At 44.0% G+C, this 17447-nt stretch overlaps 1 protein-coding gene across 2 annotated transcripts in view; it reads left to right on the forward strand.

Annotated features, from left to right (window-relative positions):
* The window catches only part of VIT (vitrin), a 101265-nt gene that overhangs the window by 2631 nt on the left and 81187 nt on the right, over positions 1-17447 (forward strand). The gene's annotated exons all lie outside the window — the stretch shown is intronic.

Here is a 17447-nt window from a genome sequence, read left to right on the forward strand (position 1 = left end):
AGGCCTTCCATGCAAGGCCAAGGCCAAGTGGCCCTCCTGGGCTATGTGGATCCTGTGGGAGTTTGTCTGGCAGGAGGACCCACCACTTCTTAAATGTGTTAACTTCGGCAAGTTACTTAAGCTCTCTTGGGCCTCAGTTTTCTCATCTGTAAAAGGTGTCTGTTATTAGTGCCTACCTCATAGGATTGTGGCAAAAAGCTTCTGTTGGTGCTGGTACTCCGTCAGCACCCAAATGTTAGCAAACATTTTCTTTATTATATGTAGCTGGAATGAAGAAATCCGATCAGCTGTGAAACAAATCAATTGTAATACTCTTCAAACTTTTAAACATTAACCCTGTGGATGTGGGAAGCAAACAGATTTGTGAAATTATGTGATATTAATATAATTATTAGAAATGTGTTGCCATTTCTTCATCCAGAGGATGTGAGCTAATTCATCAATCAGCCAGTGATAAGCAAGAGAGGCAACTTCTGTGATGCCTGTAATTCGAGAAGCCCCAAGGGCCCCCCTCTCCTTGCCTAAGAATGGGTCCCTCTGTGGTTTGCAGGAGGTGGTGGTATTCCTGGCCCTCTGAACATACAGAGGGGGAGCTAGAGAACTGCCCAGGGAACCTGCTACCTTTTACAGGTATGACAGGTCCTTGTGCATGTGGCGATAAGCAGCTTCTGTGAGTGCAGAGAATAGGTAAAGAAAGGAGCAGTAGAGGGGGCGCCTGGGTGGCTCAGACGGTTAAGCGTCTGCCTTCGGCTCAGGTCATGATCCCAGGGTCCTGGGATCGAGTCCCACATCGGGCTCCCTGCTAGGTGGAGAGCCTGCTTCTCTCCCTCTGCCTCTGCCTCTCTCTCTCTCTCTGACTTTCATGAATAAATAAATAAATAAATTTAAAAAAAAAAAAGAAAGAAAGGAGCAGTAGAGCAGGACAAATTTAGTTGTGGTGTCAGCAATGGCTGTTGGATATTGTGCTGGTTCCTAATTTTTAATTAAGCTGCAGGAGTGCACGCCAGCAACCGGGGCCTCCACAGCCCCTTGTCAGCCCAGATCCGGCCCTAACTCCTGTCACTTGCCTGCATCCCTGGGCTCACCTGCAGCTGGCCCCTCCAGGGGGTGCACCTGTGTTCTGCTGGCCCAACTCTTGTCACCAGCCTCCACCGTTGTGCACAGCGCGTGGCGAGACCCTGCAGCCACGGGAGCGCACGAGGACTGTCAGGGGCCCATACCTGCTAGAGTGCCAGCAGCAGGGCCTGGTTCTTGCCATGACACATGTGTCTGCACCTGGCCCCTGTCGCGACCCAGGCCCCTGCAGCTGACCCCTGCAGCTCCTGCTTGCACACCACCAGCTCTGGCTGTCACCACTGCCTACCCTGGTCTCTAAGGACCCGAACAGCCCTTGCAGATACCCCCAACATGCTCACCAAGGACTACCCGGTTGCCAAGGTTGGGGACCCCAGCAGCCACACCTCCCTGGACCCAGAGGCACCACAAGCCCCACTGGACCCAGGGTCACGGGGTGCCCCAGCATGCCTCGACCCACCAGTGAGGACACCTGACCAAAGTAACCTTCCCTTACTGAAGTCAGGCCATAAAGTCTAGAAGAGGTAACTGGACACCTACGCAAAGCTATGAGCATCGTGAAGAACCAGGGAAATGACATCACCAAAGGAACACAGGAAACCTCCATTAACTGACCCTCAAGAAATGGAGATGCATGAACGACCCGACAAAGAATTCACAAGCGAACACAGCTAAAGAATTTAATGACATCAGGAAAACAACATAAGAACAAAATAAGTTCAACAAAGACACAGACAACATAAAAAAGAACCAAACAAATTTTGGACCTGAAGAATAAAATTTTAATTAAAGAATACACACACGCACACACATTTAAGTCAGTGTGAGATCACCTAGGTGAGTTCCTGTTTGCAGACCAGGAAGTGAAGGACCAAAATCCAACGAGATTCCCAGAGGTCCATGTTCACAATGGAGCAAAGACTATTTTGGTCTTGTTTATTGCATTTTTCTACGGTTACCTCATCCATTACACAAACAGTTGTGGATACGGGATTTAGAATTTGTTTTTAATCAACTAGAAAACTTTTCCACTTCAACAGATTGCAAATCTTAAAGAAATCTCCTTAGAGACTGCCTATCTGAAGTGCTCGGGGCTGCCTGGGGAGTGCACAAAGCAGGCACCAAGCGATGCTCTGAGTTGAGACCTATAAAAGCTGCACATCATGTGGCAATCCTGCATTAGGCAAATCCCCCACACAGCAGATGTTGTGGCTTCGCTGAAATCCATTGCCACATTCCAGTGCTAATATCCTCAGGGAGAAAGGTGAACTGAGATAATGGGATGCCAAAGTCCTCTTCTGAGTCAAATCTACAAGCCACGGGTCTTAGAACAAAAGGAATACTAGTTTGGTTTAGATTCAGTTTAGGGACTATTTTGGTGTTTGTGTTTTATTTTGATGTTACAATTTTAAAAACTGTGTAGGCTCCTTTCTGCTTCCTATTACTTCACTGGATGCTTTTTTCAATTCTTTTTGAAAATGCTAGATATCATTCCTCCACTATTTGATTGGTTCAGTTGTCCTACCATCATCTAGAAGATTTCCATGAGAATGGGCTGAAGATCCTTATAAATCTCTGAGAGAGAAGGAAGGAACACGGGTGTAGAATCACTCCCTTTCTGGAGCCCTAGAAGAATTTAGCTCAATGGCAGTCACAAACCCATGTGGCTCCTTCACCAACAAGTCCCCAAATCAGCCATAATTAACCTGGGCAGCTTTGCCTCTGTAGAGTCTTCAGCTGGAGTCTAAATGCACCATGTTTGCAAGAGGATGAGCTAAAAATGACGAGATTGATGACGGTACTCACGATTAACCAACACCAAACAACAAAAAATCATATTTGCTGACACCCACACAGCTCTTCTCGTGTGCCAGACACTGGTTTAAACCCTCTTCATATATTCACTCATTTAATCCTAACAGCAACCCTATGAGGTAGGTTGTAACTACTCCTATTCCACAGATGGGACATCTGAGGCACTGAGAAGTTAAGTTGTCCAAGGTCACACAGCTAGTAGGCGACGGAGCTCAACCTCAAACCCAAGCAGTCTATTTCCAAAGCTCATGTTCTTAACCTACCAGGCAATGAGTACACATGCTCCTGGTTTTTCTGTCACCGTACCAAATTAATCTTTGCCATCCCTGAAAACATTGTCTTCAAGCCGAGTAAATTCCAAAGAAACTATTCCTTCCTGCAAGTAGAGACACAGGAGTAACCCTGATGGAGAGGGACAGAGGTTTTTTTATTTCCGTCGTTCTTAGATGAGCTCCTGGCTTAAGGACACTTTTCAGGTGTGTCGGGTAGAACCTGACTCTCGGGGGAAGGCTGAGGTGCAGAGCTCGTTATTAAGCCCTAGGAGTAGCCGGTTCCCGAAAGGTGTCCTTTATCTTCACTCCAGTGCTAAGTTAGCAGAAAGGCACAGAAAGAAACTTGTTTCCTAATGACTCAGACTTCAGAGAAGCCCTTTCCCCGATAAGGGTCTCTACATTGACAAGACTCTAGTAAAAATTTCTCAAATTCCTTCCCTCAGTGAAAGAAAGGTTAAAGTTTTATGTGGACATGTGGTAAAAATTCATAAAAACCACCCTTCAGGCTATAGTGGGAAGGGACTCTCTGCATTCTTTCTTCTCAGATTCAAAAAGAAAAAAAAAAGAGAGAGAAACTATTCCTTCAGGGGAACCCAGTGTATAGTTTCCAAGAGATCAGGTCACTGGCATCTCAATGCTAAGTGAATTCCCTCCTCCGGTTCCTGTGTCCCAGACAGAAAACAGGCTTTGGAAGTAAAGGTGCGAGTCAGCTTGCTCAGACTGGCTTTGCTTGTATAATAGAGTGAGTGAATCTATAGTCCAAAAGGTAAAAGGAATCTGGGGAAGCAGAGATAACACTGAATGACAGGAACAACAAATATTTATTGGGCCACCATCATGTGCCATTATAATTCTACATGCTTGGGAAGAAGAGTGAACAAAATAGTCTCCGTTCCCCTAGAGCTTGCCAATCTGGGGAGCATTGGTGGTATTATGGCTGTGAAAAACCTAGACTAAAGAGGCTGGACAGAGCAGGGAGATGAAGTGATGATTTGCACTGCATGGTTAGATAAATGTCTGATAAAGGGACATTTAAACAGAGAGAGAGAGGTGAAGGAAGCCATGGAGCAACCTATGTGAGTACTTGGGGGAAGAACAATCCAGGCAGACCAAAGAGCAAATGCAAAGGCCTTGAGGTAGCACCATGCTTGGGAGGGCCATGGTCTCTGGAGCAGGCAGAGTGAAGAGGAAAGTTCGTATGGAAGTACTTGGACAAGTGGATGCGGAGGGCACTATCCTAGTGCTCCTCAAGTTCCCCCAGGAGCCCCCCACTGCCCACTCACACACTCCACCTGCGGCTCTTGCCTCTGCCCTGGATGAAATCTGAGTAGGTCCCTTAATATTTCAGGCCACACTAAGAATTTTTAAAAAGAACTTGCCCAATTACACCCCCAAACAATCAGTTTGGTCATGAATATGGATGTAACACTTAAGTAATGCTTAAACACTGAACAGTGGCATTCACAGTTTCAAGTCTCACCCTGCCCCTGGGCCTAACTGCTGCTGTGCGGAGGGGAGCAGGACTGGATTCTCTCTTTCTCTGCTCTGTGCCTCTACCCCTCTTCCCCTTGGCTGCTAACAACAGTATCTTCATGTCCAGAGTTGAAGTGGGTACAGAGAGGAAAGGTAAGGGGACTGAAGGGCCTTGTAAGCGGATACTGACGTAAGCTGGCCCCCGGGCTCCCTGGGCTCAGCAGGCACGTACAGGGGTTTCTTGTTCACTTGGGGCCCTGCTCCCCATTTGTTGGGAACCCCAGGTGCTGTTACATATGGATCTGCTCTGGCTGGGGGCTTACGGGGTTCCTTGCTCAGCCTCTGAACACCCAGCACTCCCTCTCTCCTGTACCTCCTGCTGTGGCCTCCTCAGCCCTCCATGCACCTGGCTTGGGCAGGACCTAAAGTGACCCCAGGCTGATGCTGACACAGAGGCTGGTTTGCCACAAGCTCTTCCCTCTCCTCTAGATGTCTGAATCATGAGCCAGACACCAGGCCACTGTGCCCCCAAGCCCTAGAGACACAACCACTCAGTCATCTCAAATGGGGCTACTGGAAATCCAAGCTGGACTTCCAAAGATAGTGACCAAGAGCCGGGATGCCTGGCTGCCTGCCTCCCTCCAGACCATACCACAGTTGGCAGAGCCAAGAGGGAAGCTGGAGACTGGACAGCAGGAATTGCTTTAGAGAAAGTTATTGGCGTTTTCCCTCCTCCTCCCTGTCCCCAGATGCAGGAGGGGAGCAGGGGGACAGACAGTCGTGAGACGACTGTCAAGGAGACCACTTGGGAACATGGAAGTAGATCTCATGTAGTCTCAGGGGAAGTTAAGACAGAAGGTTTTAACATCTCATTACACAGTCAATTACAATACACTCCAATGTTTATTTAGATGGGTGTGTTATGCCTGGTTAAACTTAAAAATATGCCTGGTGCATCACTTTACCCTAAATAACATTTGTGTGAGAGAGAAAGCTCTATGTGAGTTCATGCCCAGATAGGACTCAAAAAAATCTCCTGACCTTACAGTCAAGACAACTGTATCACACAATGTCTGTATTTTTGAGCGTGCATCTTGAACTATTGTCAACAGAGTATTTCAAAAAGCCTCGGATATATGTGTCAAGGTGAAAAGGAAGGTGAACCCATCCTGGAGAGTGGTAGAATGGAGTAGTGAATGGGGTTAAATGCGAGGCCTGGGATGGAATTCTGGTGCTGCTCTGCGTCCATTGTCCTTGGACAGCTCACTAAATTCTCTAAACCTCGATTTCCTACTCTGAAAAATAGGCATAATTGTACTTAGCTGGTAGGAGCATCGTGATAATGAAACAAGATGGCCATGTGTAGTGGGGAGCATATGGTAAGCACTCAACAAATGAAACTGTTGTCATTGGAGTGGACTCTAAGCTTCTAAAACTTCCCATGAAGAACAAAGAGACCAATCCCATCTCATGTAACAGGCCACTGGACAGCAGGGCCAAAACTGTCAGGAGGGACGTGAAGGAGGATTGGAAGGCTCCAGCAGAGCTGAGAATGGTCTGGAGAGGGCCTCTGGAGCCTGATGCCGCATGGCTCCCTTCAGAGCTCCCTGGGTCTCCTGCTTCAAAACAACTCCTTCTGCTGGTTCTCCCCAACTGCTGGGACTTAATCCTCCATCCCCTCAATTGCTCAGCCACAGTGACTGCCCCCCTCCACACCCTCCCTTCCCCCGCCACCCCACCCCGAGCCTGTGGTTGCTGGGATTCAAGAATGTGCTTTGACCCACAGCCCTGCACTTGCCTCTCTGCTGCATGGGGACAGCTAGGACCCTGTCATCTGCGATGAAACCACTCGTTACCAAGAGGCTGATGGGAAGATGCTGTGGACCTTACAGACACACCCTCATCTTCCTTCCCACCTCAGCTGGAAGGCTATATGAGACCCAAGAATGTTTTTTCTGTGCCTCAGAATTGAAGGCAGACCAAAAAGCACAGAGTGTTCGGGCCCGCCGAGGCTCTGGGGATCGCAGCTGGACTGATCCAAACACAGAGCTCCAAATTCACAGTGGATGGCCCCTTGGCAACCACAAACCTCAAAGCCCAAGGGAGAAAACCCAGTGGGAGGAGGCAGGACTACTCCACAGTGTCAAACACATTAGGTAAAGAAGCTTCTGATGAGAGAAGCTCCTCTTCCAAAGCTCCATGAGAATCTTTTAAACACACACCGTTTCCAGAGTAACTGAGAGGAGTGGTCATGGTCCACCTTGTCTTTTACTAAGGTCCTCAGCCCTTCCCCCGATTGACTGCCCTTCTATTATGGAGGATAAATAACTCTTGGAAGCAGTTCTTTAGAGCTCATTTGGGGGCATGCCTGCAAACTAGTATTTTTTTCCTACTGGCAATATAGGATCTAAACTACCACTTCAGAGACGTAATTACTGTTTGCAGCCTCACTAGAAATCACTATTGGTCGAAGGCTTTGTGGATGTGGTAAGCATTACCATATGTCAGGTTCTTAACGAGATACAAAATGATGGTCTGAAACATGCACACCAAAAAAGGCTGTCCCTTTTTGGTGTTCTGACATGTAGAACCATGCCACATGGATCAATGAACCTGACGGCATAGACATAACTCAGTCATGGAACACAGGGATGACCTCTCTAACCCACCCACTGCCCACGAGTAAACATCGCTGCTTTAGGATTTGACTTGATGGTACGTGGTGATCAAAAGTGGTCCTGGAGAAAGAGATCCTGAGTTGTTCATATCTTAGTTATAAAAAAAAAAAAATCACCTTTATTGATGGAAAATTCCTAGGTTGGAAAATCAGTAAGCATGACATTCTCAGAAACACATTGGGGGAAAAAAATTCTCACAAATCAGAGTTTCTCAACCCTGACACTATGCCCATGTCATGCTGGATAATAAGTTCTTTGTTGTGGGGGCTGTCCTGTGCCCTGCAGGATATTTTGCAGCATCCCTGGCCTCTACCCATTAGAGGTAGAGGCCCCACCCGGATCACGACAACCAAAAATGTCTTCAAACATTGCCACGTCTTCAGGGGAGGGGGCAAAATCACTCCTGGTTGTGAACCATGGTCATCAACATACCGGGAACTCCACAGTGACATTCTGACAGCATAGTTTCAAGGTCACCCACTTCCATGTTTGCCTCCCAGAGCATTCCAGATGTGCAGGCTGTGTTCCTCATTCTCTGGGGCTGTCCTCACAGCTTACAGGACTCTCTGTCACACTTCTTCCCAGAGCCCTGCTCCCAAGTTGGACACAACCTCTCAGACCCCAGCTTGGTGCTACCAATGATAGGCGGGCACAGGAGCCCTTTTCATTTTAACTGTTTTCATTTTCCTACTAATCATGTCAGGGAAACAGATAACTAAAACAACAGAGATGAAAAGGGTTTGAACCAAAGCTTCAGGAAATAGAAACCAACTCCAACTGGCTGGAGTAAAAGGGCCCAGAAACATCTATGTCATGTGCAAGGAGACTGGGTCCAGCTGGACCTCCTTCAGACTGGAAATGGGACGTGGGAAGTGGCCAGAAACCAAAGCGTCTTCTCGCCCTGCTTCTCCCAGAGCCACAGGCTTTCTCTTCTCCTCTCTTTCTGGCTTCACCTTCTCCGTCTCATTCAGGACTCCACATGGCCTTCAGGTTGGCTCCCATAGTTTTCAAGGCTTTCAGGATCCTGATTCCAAAATCACAAGGGAGCTCTTGATTGGCCTATGTTATCTTTTCTTGCCAGACCAGCCGAGACACACAATTTCCGCTAGTGTTATTTCTGCATCTGACTATAATATTTGAGACATTTATTTCAGGTGTCTTTAGAGATTAAAATCCTAGATGTCACCAGACATTTAAACATGCAAAATACGACACAAATGAGGAGTGGAGTTTTAATTTTATAATAATAGTATATAATAAATCACAGAATTATTTGGAATTTACAATAATAGTTATGTGAGGGGTTTGATATAGTAAAAAGAGCATGAGACTAAAATAGAGATCTGGCCTTAGACAAGTCACTTCACTGCCTGGAATGATAGGAAGAATAATGTCCATTCTACCTCCTCAAGAGGTTCTTAGGTAATTCAGATGCGAGAATTGTTGAGAAAGCATCTTACAGACTCCGGCATTATTAGTCTTCTCCAGTTAAAAAGACAGGTGCTGTGAGTTAGGAAGCAGTCAGGAATACTTTTTTCCCTGCAAGGCCAACTGAAAAGGAAATACATTATCTCACACATCAGGTGGTCCAGAGGTGGGCCCAGCCTCCGGGCACAAGACAGGCAGAGCTCCAGCTCCGTTTCTCTGTGATTCACTTGGCTGCCTTCCACCTTTTAGTGTTGACTCGTTCCTCACACTGACTTGTCTCATGGTCACAAGATGGCTGCCAGCAGACCAACAAGGGAGGCAGCCTCTCTCCCTGAAAAACATAGGACTAAGTCTTTCCATTCTGTGCGCCTGATACCCCTCAGGACACAGCCCACCCTTGAACCAGGCGCCATCCCGTGGAGAGTGATGCCGTGCTGATGGGCTCAAGCTGAGGTTCTGAGGCAATCCCCAGCAAGGGGGAGAATATATATAAACAATCTTTAGCTGAGACTTGGAATCAGGATCCACCCCAGGAGCTGGGGATGGATCAGCTTCCTCTGAGTCATCTGTGTGGATTTATTCCTCTTATCAAATTGGGGCTGTGTCAGGAAAGAGGAAGTGGGGAAGCGGCTGCCCTGCTTAGGCAGCCAACAGCGTCCAGTCCACACAGCCTGATGGAGAGCACATTTTCAAGTAGCCTGGTACATTCTTTGGAGCCAACATGGAGAAAAGGCAAAACCTCCCCTGCCTCCCTTGCCTATTTGGCTTGCACATTTCTCTTGGCATTTCTTTAAGACAAAAGAAGGCTCAGTCGGTTAAGCGTCCGACTCTTGACGGTGGCTCGGGTCATGATCTCAGGGTCATGAGATCAAGCCCTGCATTGTGTCCTGCTGGGCATGGAGCCTGCTTAAGATTCTCTCTCTTCCCTCTGCCCCTCCCACCCGCTCTAAAATAAATAAATAAATAAATCTTTAACCAAAAAGATAAAAGAAGGGAGGAATTGGAAAGAGAAGGAAAATAAGGAAAGAAAGAAAACCCACCATGCTTTCTGGCTCGCTTCTGTGCTCCCTCCCTCCTTCCCTCTCTCTCTGTCTCTCTCCCTCTCCTTCACAAAATCCTGGGGGATTGTAAGAGTGTCTGCTGGTGTCATGGCAACAGGAAATGCAGTGTTTCAGGCCCAGCCCAGAGGAATATGATCGGTGTGAAGGTTTATATGCAGATCAAGGCCACCTCCACATTGTAAAGGCCCCTCCTAGGACCAGTCTTCCTTTTTCCGACCTCACTAGATCAACCCACATCCATTGACAAGCGGCTGAGGCTTTACATCAGGCAGAGATGGAGAAAGAAAGGCTGCAGATGTGGCCTCTCCCCATTCAGAGATGTCGGTCCTCAGGGGATTTTTGGCATTTTGGAAACAAAGCACAAGCCTCGCATAACTATTAAATGTTTCCAGATGGACACTGGCTCTTTCTGCCTTGTGGACAAAGCGTATTGTTAGGTACTCCCCCTTGTAGCGTCATAGATCAGACACACACCAGCATTGCATAAATCTTACACGCCCACTAGGGCAGATTTTCTGCAAGTGAGGGGCTCAAGTAAACCTCTAGGGGGCTTATTAAAAATGATGAATGCAGAAATAATTTTTTAAGTCTTCCATGTCTCCCTATTGCCTAAAGGATCAACTGCACATTCTTCAGGCGTGACATTCAAGGCCAACATGGCCCCTTCTTTCCTCTCAACAGTCCGAATCCTCTCCTAGCCTCTCGAAGCAGCTCCCAGTTCCTGAATCTACTCAGTCCCTTGGGTCCTGTCCTTCCCTCACCACTCACTGTGTTCCAACCTGCCAGTTCAACTAATTCAAGCTCCTTCCGATCCCCACACCCCAGGCCTATTTGACCATCCACCCCTTCTGCCATTACTGTTTGCTCTTCAGCAGAGATTCTCAACTCTGGCTGCACAGGGGAGCCACCTGGGGAGCTTTAAAACAGTATCAATACCAACTCAGACCAATTACATCAGAACAGTTGAGGGAAGTGCACTTGCTTATTATGAAACAGCCATTGCAAGTGGTGAAATGCAAAGGCAAGGCTCTGGGATCAGGATGCCTGATTTGAAGTCCAGTTCTCTTCTTCCCAGCCATGTGACCTTGGGCAAAGTACCCACCCTCTGCATGCCTCCACATTTCCGCCTCTAAAATTAAGGCAGGAAGTAGCCCCCACCTCATCAGGTTGTTGAAAAGATCATCAAATGAATTAATATATCACTGACATCATGTCATGTGCTCCATCATTGTTAGTTATGAGGAAGGTGCATCAGACTCCCTCTAGAAGACTCTAGGCAACTTGGTGAGTGGACCTGCATCTTGCTCCTCTCTGCCTAGCACAGAGCACACACACAACTTTTTTTGAATGATTAAATGGATGCATGAAAGAAGATGCATTTTGAATTTAGGGGGTCAGAGAGATTTACAAGGAAGAGGTGGCCCATGAGCTGAACCTCGGATAGGCTTGTGAGAGGCAGATGAGGAGTGGAAGGTATTCCAGAAAGGGCAATAGTTAGAGCATGCGACAAGACATGGAAGTGCTGCATGTAGACAAAGACCCTCCTCGGACCCCAGGTATGCAAACTGCTGCAGTGTGATGGTTTGAAATATAGTGGGGCCGTTTCAGGAAGAGTCTGTAATGCCTCACTGAGGAATTCTGGCTTTATTCTGTAGACAATGAGTGGACTGTGAAGAAGGAGTCTGAGAGGGTGAATGGACAATCCGACCCATGCTTTAGGAAGCCAATCCTCCCCAGCTGGAGGGAAGGGTGACCTGGAGCCTGGAGAGCAGAGAGCAAGGAGTAGGCTAGGAGATTATTGCAGCTTCTCATTTGATATCAACATTATCTATGCTAAATTTTCAAAAAAAGTTATTCTATTAATTCTGACTTATTAACATATATGCACAGAGTAAGGATTAAAATAGAACAAAACCGTCAAACTCACTTCTGTCTCTGATCACCATTTACCCAGTTTTCTTTCTCTAAAGCAATCACTGCACTGTTATTAAAATAAAAAAAAAATTATAGGAGAGTACTGTGGACAATTGTATGCCAACAAATTGGATAATCTAGCTGAAGTGGACAAATTCTAGAAACACAAAGCCTACCAAGACTGTGAAGAAATAGAAACTCTGAATAGACCCATAACTAGTAAGGAGATTGAATCAGTAATCAAAAATCTCCTGACAACAAAAAGCCCTGGGTCTGATGGCTTCTCTTGTGAATTCCACCAAACATTTAAAGAAGAACTAACACCAAACCTTCTCAAACATTTCCCCCAAAATGCAGATAAGGGATTACTCCTTAAGTCATCCTATGAGGGCAGCATTACCCAGATACCAAGTCAGACAAAGGCACTACAAGAAAACTATAGTGTCCCCTATCAATACAATATCCCTTATAAATATCGATGTAAAAATCTTCTGCAAAATACTAGCAAATCGAATTCAGCAGCATATTAAAATAATTATACAACATGACCAAATGGGATTTATTCCTGGAGTGCAAGAATGTTTGAACATACACAAAAATTGATTAATATAATATATCATGTTAATAGAATAAATGGGGAAAAACAAACACATGATCATCTCAACTGATACAGAAAAAACATTTGGCAAAATGTAACGCCCTTCCATGATAAAAACACTCAACAAACTAAGAATAGAAGGAAACTACCTGAACATAATAAAAACCATATATGAAATCTCATAGCAAACCTCATGCTCAAAGGTGAAAGACTGAAAGCTTCTCCTCTAAGATCAGGAACAAGGCAAGGATGCCCACCTGTTTTCTCCACTTTTATTCAACATAGCCCTGGAAGCTCTAGCCAGAGGAATTAGGCAAGAGAGATAAATAAAAGATATCCAAAATGGAAGGAAGAAGTAAAATTATCTCTGTTTGCAGATGATATGACCTTATCTGTAGAAAATCCTAAAGATTCCACAACAAAATTGTTAGAATGGAAAAAAAAAGTTGTTAGAATAAACAAATGAATTCAGTCAAGTAGCAGGATACAAAATCAACACACAAAAATCAGTTGCATCTTTATACATGAACAACAAACAATCTAAAAAGGAATTTAAGACAACAATTCCATTTACAATTGCATCAAAAAGAATAAAATACTTAGTAATTAATTTAACCAAGGAGGTTAAAGACTTGTACAATGAAAACTACAGAACATTGCTGAAAGAAACTAAAGAAGGCATAAATAAATAGAAACGTATTCCATATTCATGAATCGGAAGACTTAATATTGTTAAGATCTTAATACTATCAAAAGCAATCTACAGATTCAATACAGTACCTATCAAAATCCCAATAATTTTTTTGCTGAAATTGAAAAACCCATCCAAAAATTTATATGGAACCTCAAGGGACATCAATTAGCCAAAACAGTCTTGAAAAAGAAGAGGCGAACTGGAGGATGCACAATTGCTGATCTAGAAAACTTACTACAAAGCTATAGTAATCAAAATAGTGTGGGACTGGCATAGAGGTAGACATATATACGAATGGAATAGAATGGAGAGCCAGAAATTAACCCTTACGTTATGGTCAAATGATTTTTGACATGGGTGCCAAGACCATTCAATAGGGAAAAGATAGTCTCTTCAACAAATGGTGCTGGGAGAAGAGGATATCCACATGCAAAAGAACAAAATTGGACCCTTACCTAACACCATAAACAAGTACTAACTCAAATGGATCAAAGATCTAAATGTAAGACCTAAAACTATAAAACTCTTAGGAGAAAACAGAGGACAAAAGCTGCAAATCATTGGAGGTGGCAACGATTTCTTAGATATGACACCCAAAGGCATAGACAACAAAAGAAAAATGACAAATTAGTCTTTCTGAAATCTAAAAATCTTGTGCATCCAAAATACTGTAAACAAAGTACAAAAAATGGGAGAAAATATTTGCAAATCATATGTGATAAGAGATTAATATCCAGAAAGTATAGGTAACTCCTAAAATTCAACAACAAGAAAACAACCTAATTCAAAACTAGGCAAGGGACTGGAATGGACATTTTTCCAAAGATTGACAAGTGGCCAACCAGCACTCAAAAATATGTTCAACATCACTAATAATGAGGGCAATGCAAATCAAAACTGCAATGAGATGCCACTCCACCCCTGTTAGAATGACAACTATCAAAAGAGGCAGAAAACAGGAAGTTCTGGTGAGACTCTGCTGACCCTGGAAGCCTTGTGCACTGTTAGAGGGAATGAAAAATGGCACAGCCCCATTCTGGAAACAGTATGGTGTTTCCTCAAAAAACTAAAAATAAAACAACCATATGATCCAGAGATTTCCCTTTGAGGTATAAGAATCACAAAAGAATTGAAAGCAGGGTCTCAAAGAGAGATTTGTACATCCATGTTCATAGCGGCATTTTTCACAATAACTAAAATGTAGACACAAACCAAGAGTTCATTAGCAGATGAACAGATAAGTAAACTCTGGCTTATACATGAAATGCAATATTACTCAGCCTTAAAAAGAAAGAAATTCTGACATATGCTACAACATGGATGAGCCCTGAAAACATTATACTATTTGACATGGGCCAGTCACAAAAAGCCAAAAGGTGTATGATTCCACTTAAATGAAGTACTTAGAGGTAGAATGCAGCCTGGTGGTGCATTTGGGAGTTGGGGGAAATGGGAGTTTGGGAGATGGGGGAAATGAGGAGTTTTTATTTAACATGCGTGGAATTTCAGTTTTACAAGACAAAAAGTATTCTGGAAATGGATGGTGCTGATGATGGCACATTATGAGCGTATTTAATCCTGTTGAACTGTACTCTTAAAAAATGGTTTAGATAGTACATTTTACATTTGTGTATTTTATCCCAATAAAAAAATGGGAGGAAAAAAACCCTGAAGAACCATATAAATATAAGGTGATGTTATTATTTATTACCAACTTGCTCTTTTCTAACTCCGGGCAACAAGAGATTGAATTAAATTGGCTGGCTACTCTACTACATTGGTATGGATTTTTATCTCACCATCAAGCTTCATTTGCCTCATCAGAACTTCATATTCAGGACTCTATATTACAGTTCACAGCAGAATCCATAAATTCACAGATCAGGAACACATGCTTTTGGAAACTCCAATTGTTTCTCTTTGAACCCCGGTGAGCACGTGGAGTTGTTGGGCTCCAGCATTCCTGTGCATAGATTTGTGGTGCAGACAGTCTGCAGGAACTGCTTAATGGTGTTGGTGGCCATCCTCATCCCAACCTCTGCAATGGTTAAGAGAGGGTTTGAATTTTTTTTACACACATTTCAAAAGGCACCTTTATGTTTTAAGCATTATGAGTAACTAGACCAAACAAGGAGAGAAATTGAAGTGGTGAGAAAGAGGTCTGAAAACATTCTGATTCTAAGAGATCAGAGTGATTCTGGTCTCGTTCCATCACAAGCGAGTCACCATTTGGGTGAAAACTCCTCCAAGGTTAGAGTGTTTCCTGGAATCCTGTTTGTTTTTATCCACCCATCCCAGTGTGGAAAGATCAGATCCCTCATGTCTCCTACAGTTGTAAGACAGATGTACAAGCATTTCTCTCTGCAATCCATTTTCCCTCTGCTTGTTGACTATCGATAATGCTTATTGAGAGAGAAATCACATGCCATAAATTGAAAGTGTACAATTCACTAGTTTTTAGTGTATTCATAAGATTATCTTTGTTTTGTTTCTTCTTTTTATTTCCTAGGGAAAGGAGAGAGCCTTTGCTACTCACTCATTGATTCAATGTGTATTTATTGAGCACATAAAATATCAAGTACAAATCCCTGCCCTCATGGAGCTTGCATTCTAGTGGAGAACACAAACAATAAATAAGTAAACTATAAAGTATGTCAGTGGCAATAGTAACATAAAAAAAAATAGTCGAAAAAATAGGGTGTACCAGTTGGTGGTAGGTGGGAGATGGATTATAAAATTAAGCTAGGTGATAAGGAGACATCTCAAGAGAAGATAACATTGAAGCAAAGACTTGAAAGAAATCAGGGAATAAATCATGTTCTCATCTGCAGAAAGGGCATCCAGGTAAAGGAAACAGTAAGTGCAGAGACCATGAGATGTGTGTTCTAGAAACAGCCAGGAGGCCAGTGTGCCCAGACCTTAATAAGTGAGGGAGAAATGAGGTCAGGGGGCCACATAGGGTCATAAGCCACTTGTCAAGACTTTGGCTTTGATTCTGAGTAAGGTGGGAAGCACTTTAGAGTTTTGATCTGAGGAATGCTGTGAACTGATGTACTTTGAACCGGGTCATGCTGGCTGTTGTGTGGATCGTGGAGTCAGAGGGAGAGGGAGACACCTTGTTAGGAGACTGGTTGTGTAACTGTGTGTAAGCCTGAAAACACGTAAGTTGTTCTGGAGCTTCTCAAAATAGTAAAAGACAAACAAAATATTACTTGTTATCACCCTATTTCTAAAACATAACCCAGCTACTTAAGCATCAAATTGCAAATAGATTGTACACATGGTTTTATTTCTATTTTGAAACTAAAAACTGTTACCTGCCTATTATGTAACCAGTAGTCAATTACCTTTATTAGCAAATTTAACACATTGCAATTGTTGCTGGAAATTAACAAAATCATCAGTTCTGTTTGAGGTTACTCTTGCTGCCTAATTTAATTGTTTGTAATAAAATCTTTCATATACTAAACAGTTTTATTTAAGTTAATTGTATCAGGTACTTGTTTTACTACCTTGACCATAATTTGATCATTGCTTTTTATTAATAAAATCTGCACAGTCCTGAATCTAAATATTGGATATAAGCTTGCACTGGACCTAGCTAGTACCAGATTGTGTATTCAATTCTCTACTTTGGTGGAAGATTAACACACAGAAATCAACAAATGCTACAAGTTGGGGCTTTTTTTTCCCCCAGAGAGCAGATTTAGCAGCATACCATGGGGCATAGTGGCATGCAGGGTGTGAATGCCAGATTTAGGCCACACAGCGGTGGCACTAGGCAAAGAGGATGTAACGGGAGCCATCCACCCCAGAGGGTGGGGGTGCTTTATCATTGGCATTGCTTGGAATTGCTAGCTTATAAAGAAAATGAAAAGCACACCAACCTTAAGCTTTACATTCTCTAGACAAGGTTCTTCCTTATTGCCCGTGCCCAGGGCAGATCCTTCCCACTACTCCTGCCCCCAATCTGGTCCTACTGACTGCCTGGTCACCATGGGTGTGACCAGAAACTTATGTTAGCCTTAGTTTCCTGAAGGGATCATAAAATCTACCACACTGGCTTATTGTAAAGATTCAAGACTATATAGAGTACATAGTATATGCTCTATGTAATGGGTAATGGTAGTATGACCAAACCTTTTAGGGTTTCCTCACAGCCTCAAGAGAAGGAGGAAACCCCATATAGATCAACAACATCTTCATATCCACTCTGCTTCCCAACCTCTGAGCTCCTGTCAGTGCTGTTCCTCCCGCTTGGGGCCACTTCTCCCTATTTCTGTGTGTCCAAACTGTTTGTCTTTCAAAATGACGCAATTGCTATCACCTCTAGGAGACTTTCTCTTTTTCCCATGGCTGACATAATCTCTCCTTCCTCTAAAATTTCCTGGCTTCTTGGGGAATCTCTGGCACTATCCCGGACCTACTGGGATTAGAATC

This window comes from Mirounga leonina, unplaced genomic scaffold (assembly GCF_011800145.1).
Source record: "Mirounga leonina isolate KUSES-001 unplaced genomic scaffold, KU_Mleo_1.0 Mir_125, whole genome shotgun sequence".
NCBI lineage: Eukaryota > Metazoa > Chordata > Mammalia > Carnivora > Phocidae > Mirounga > Mirounga leonina.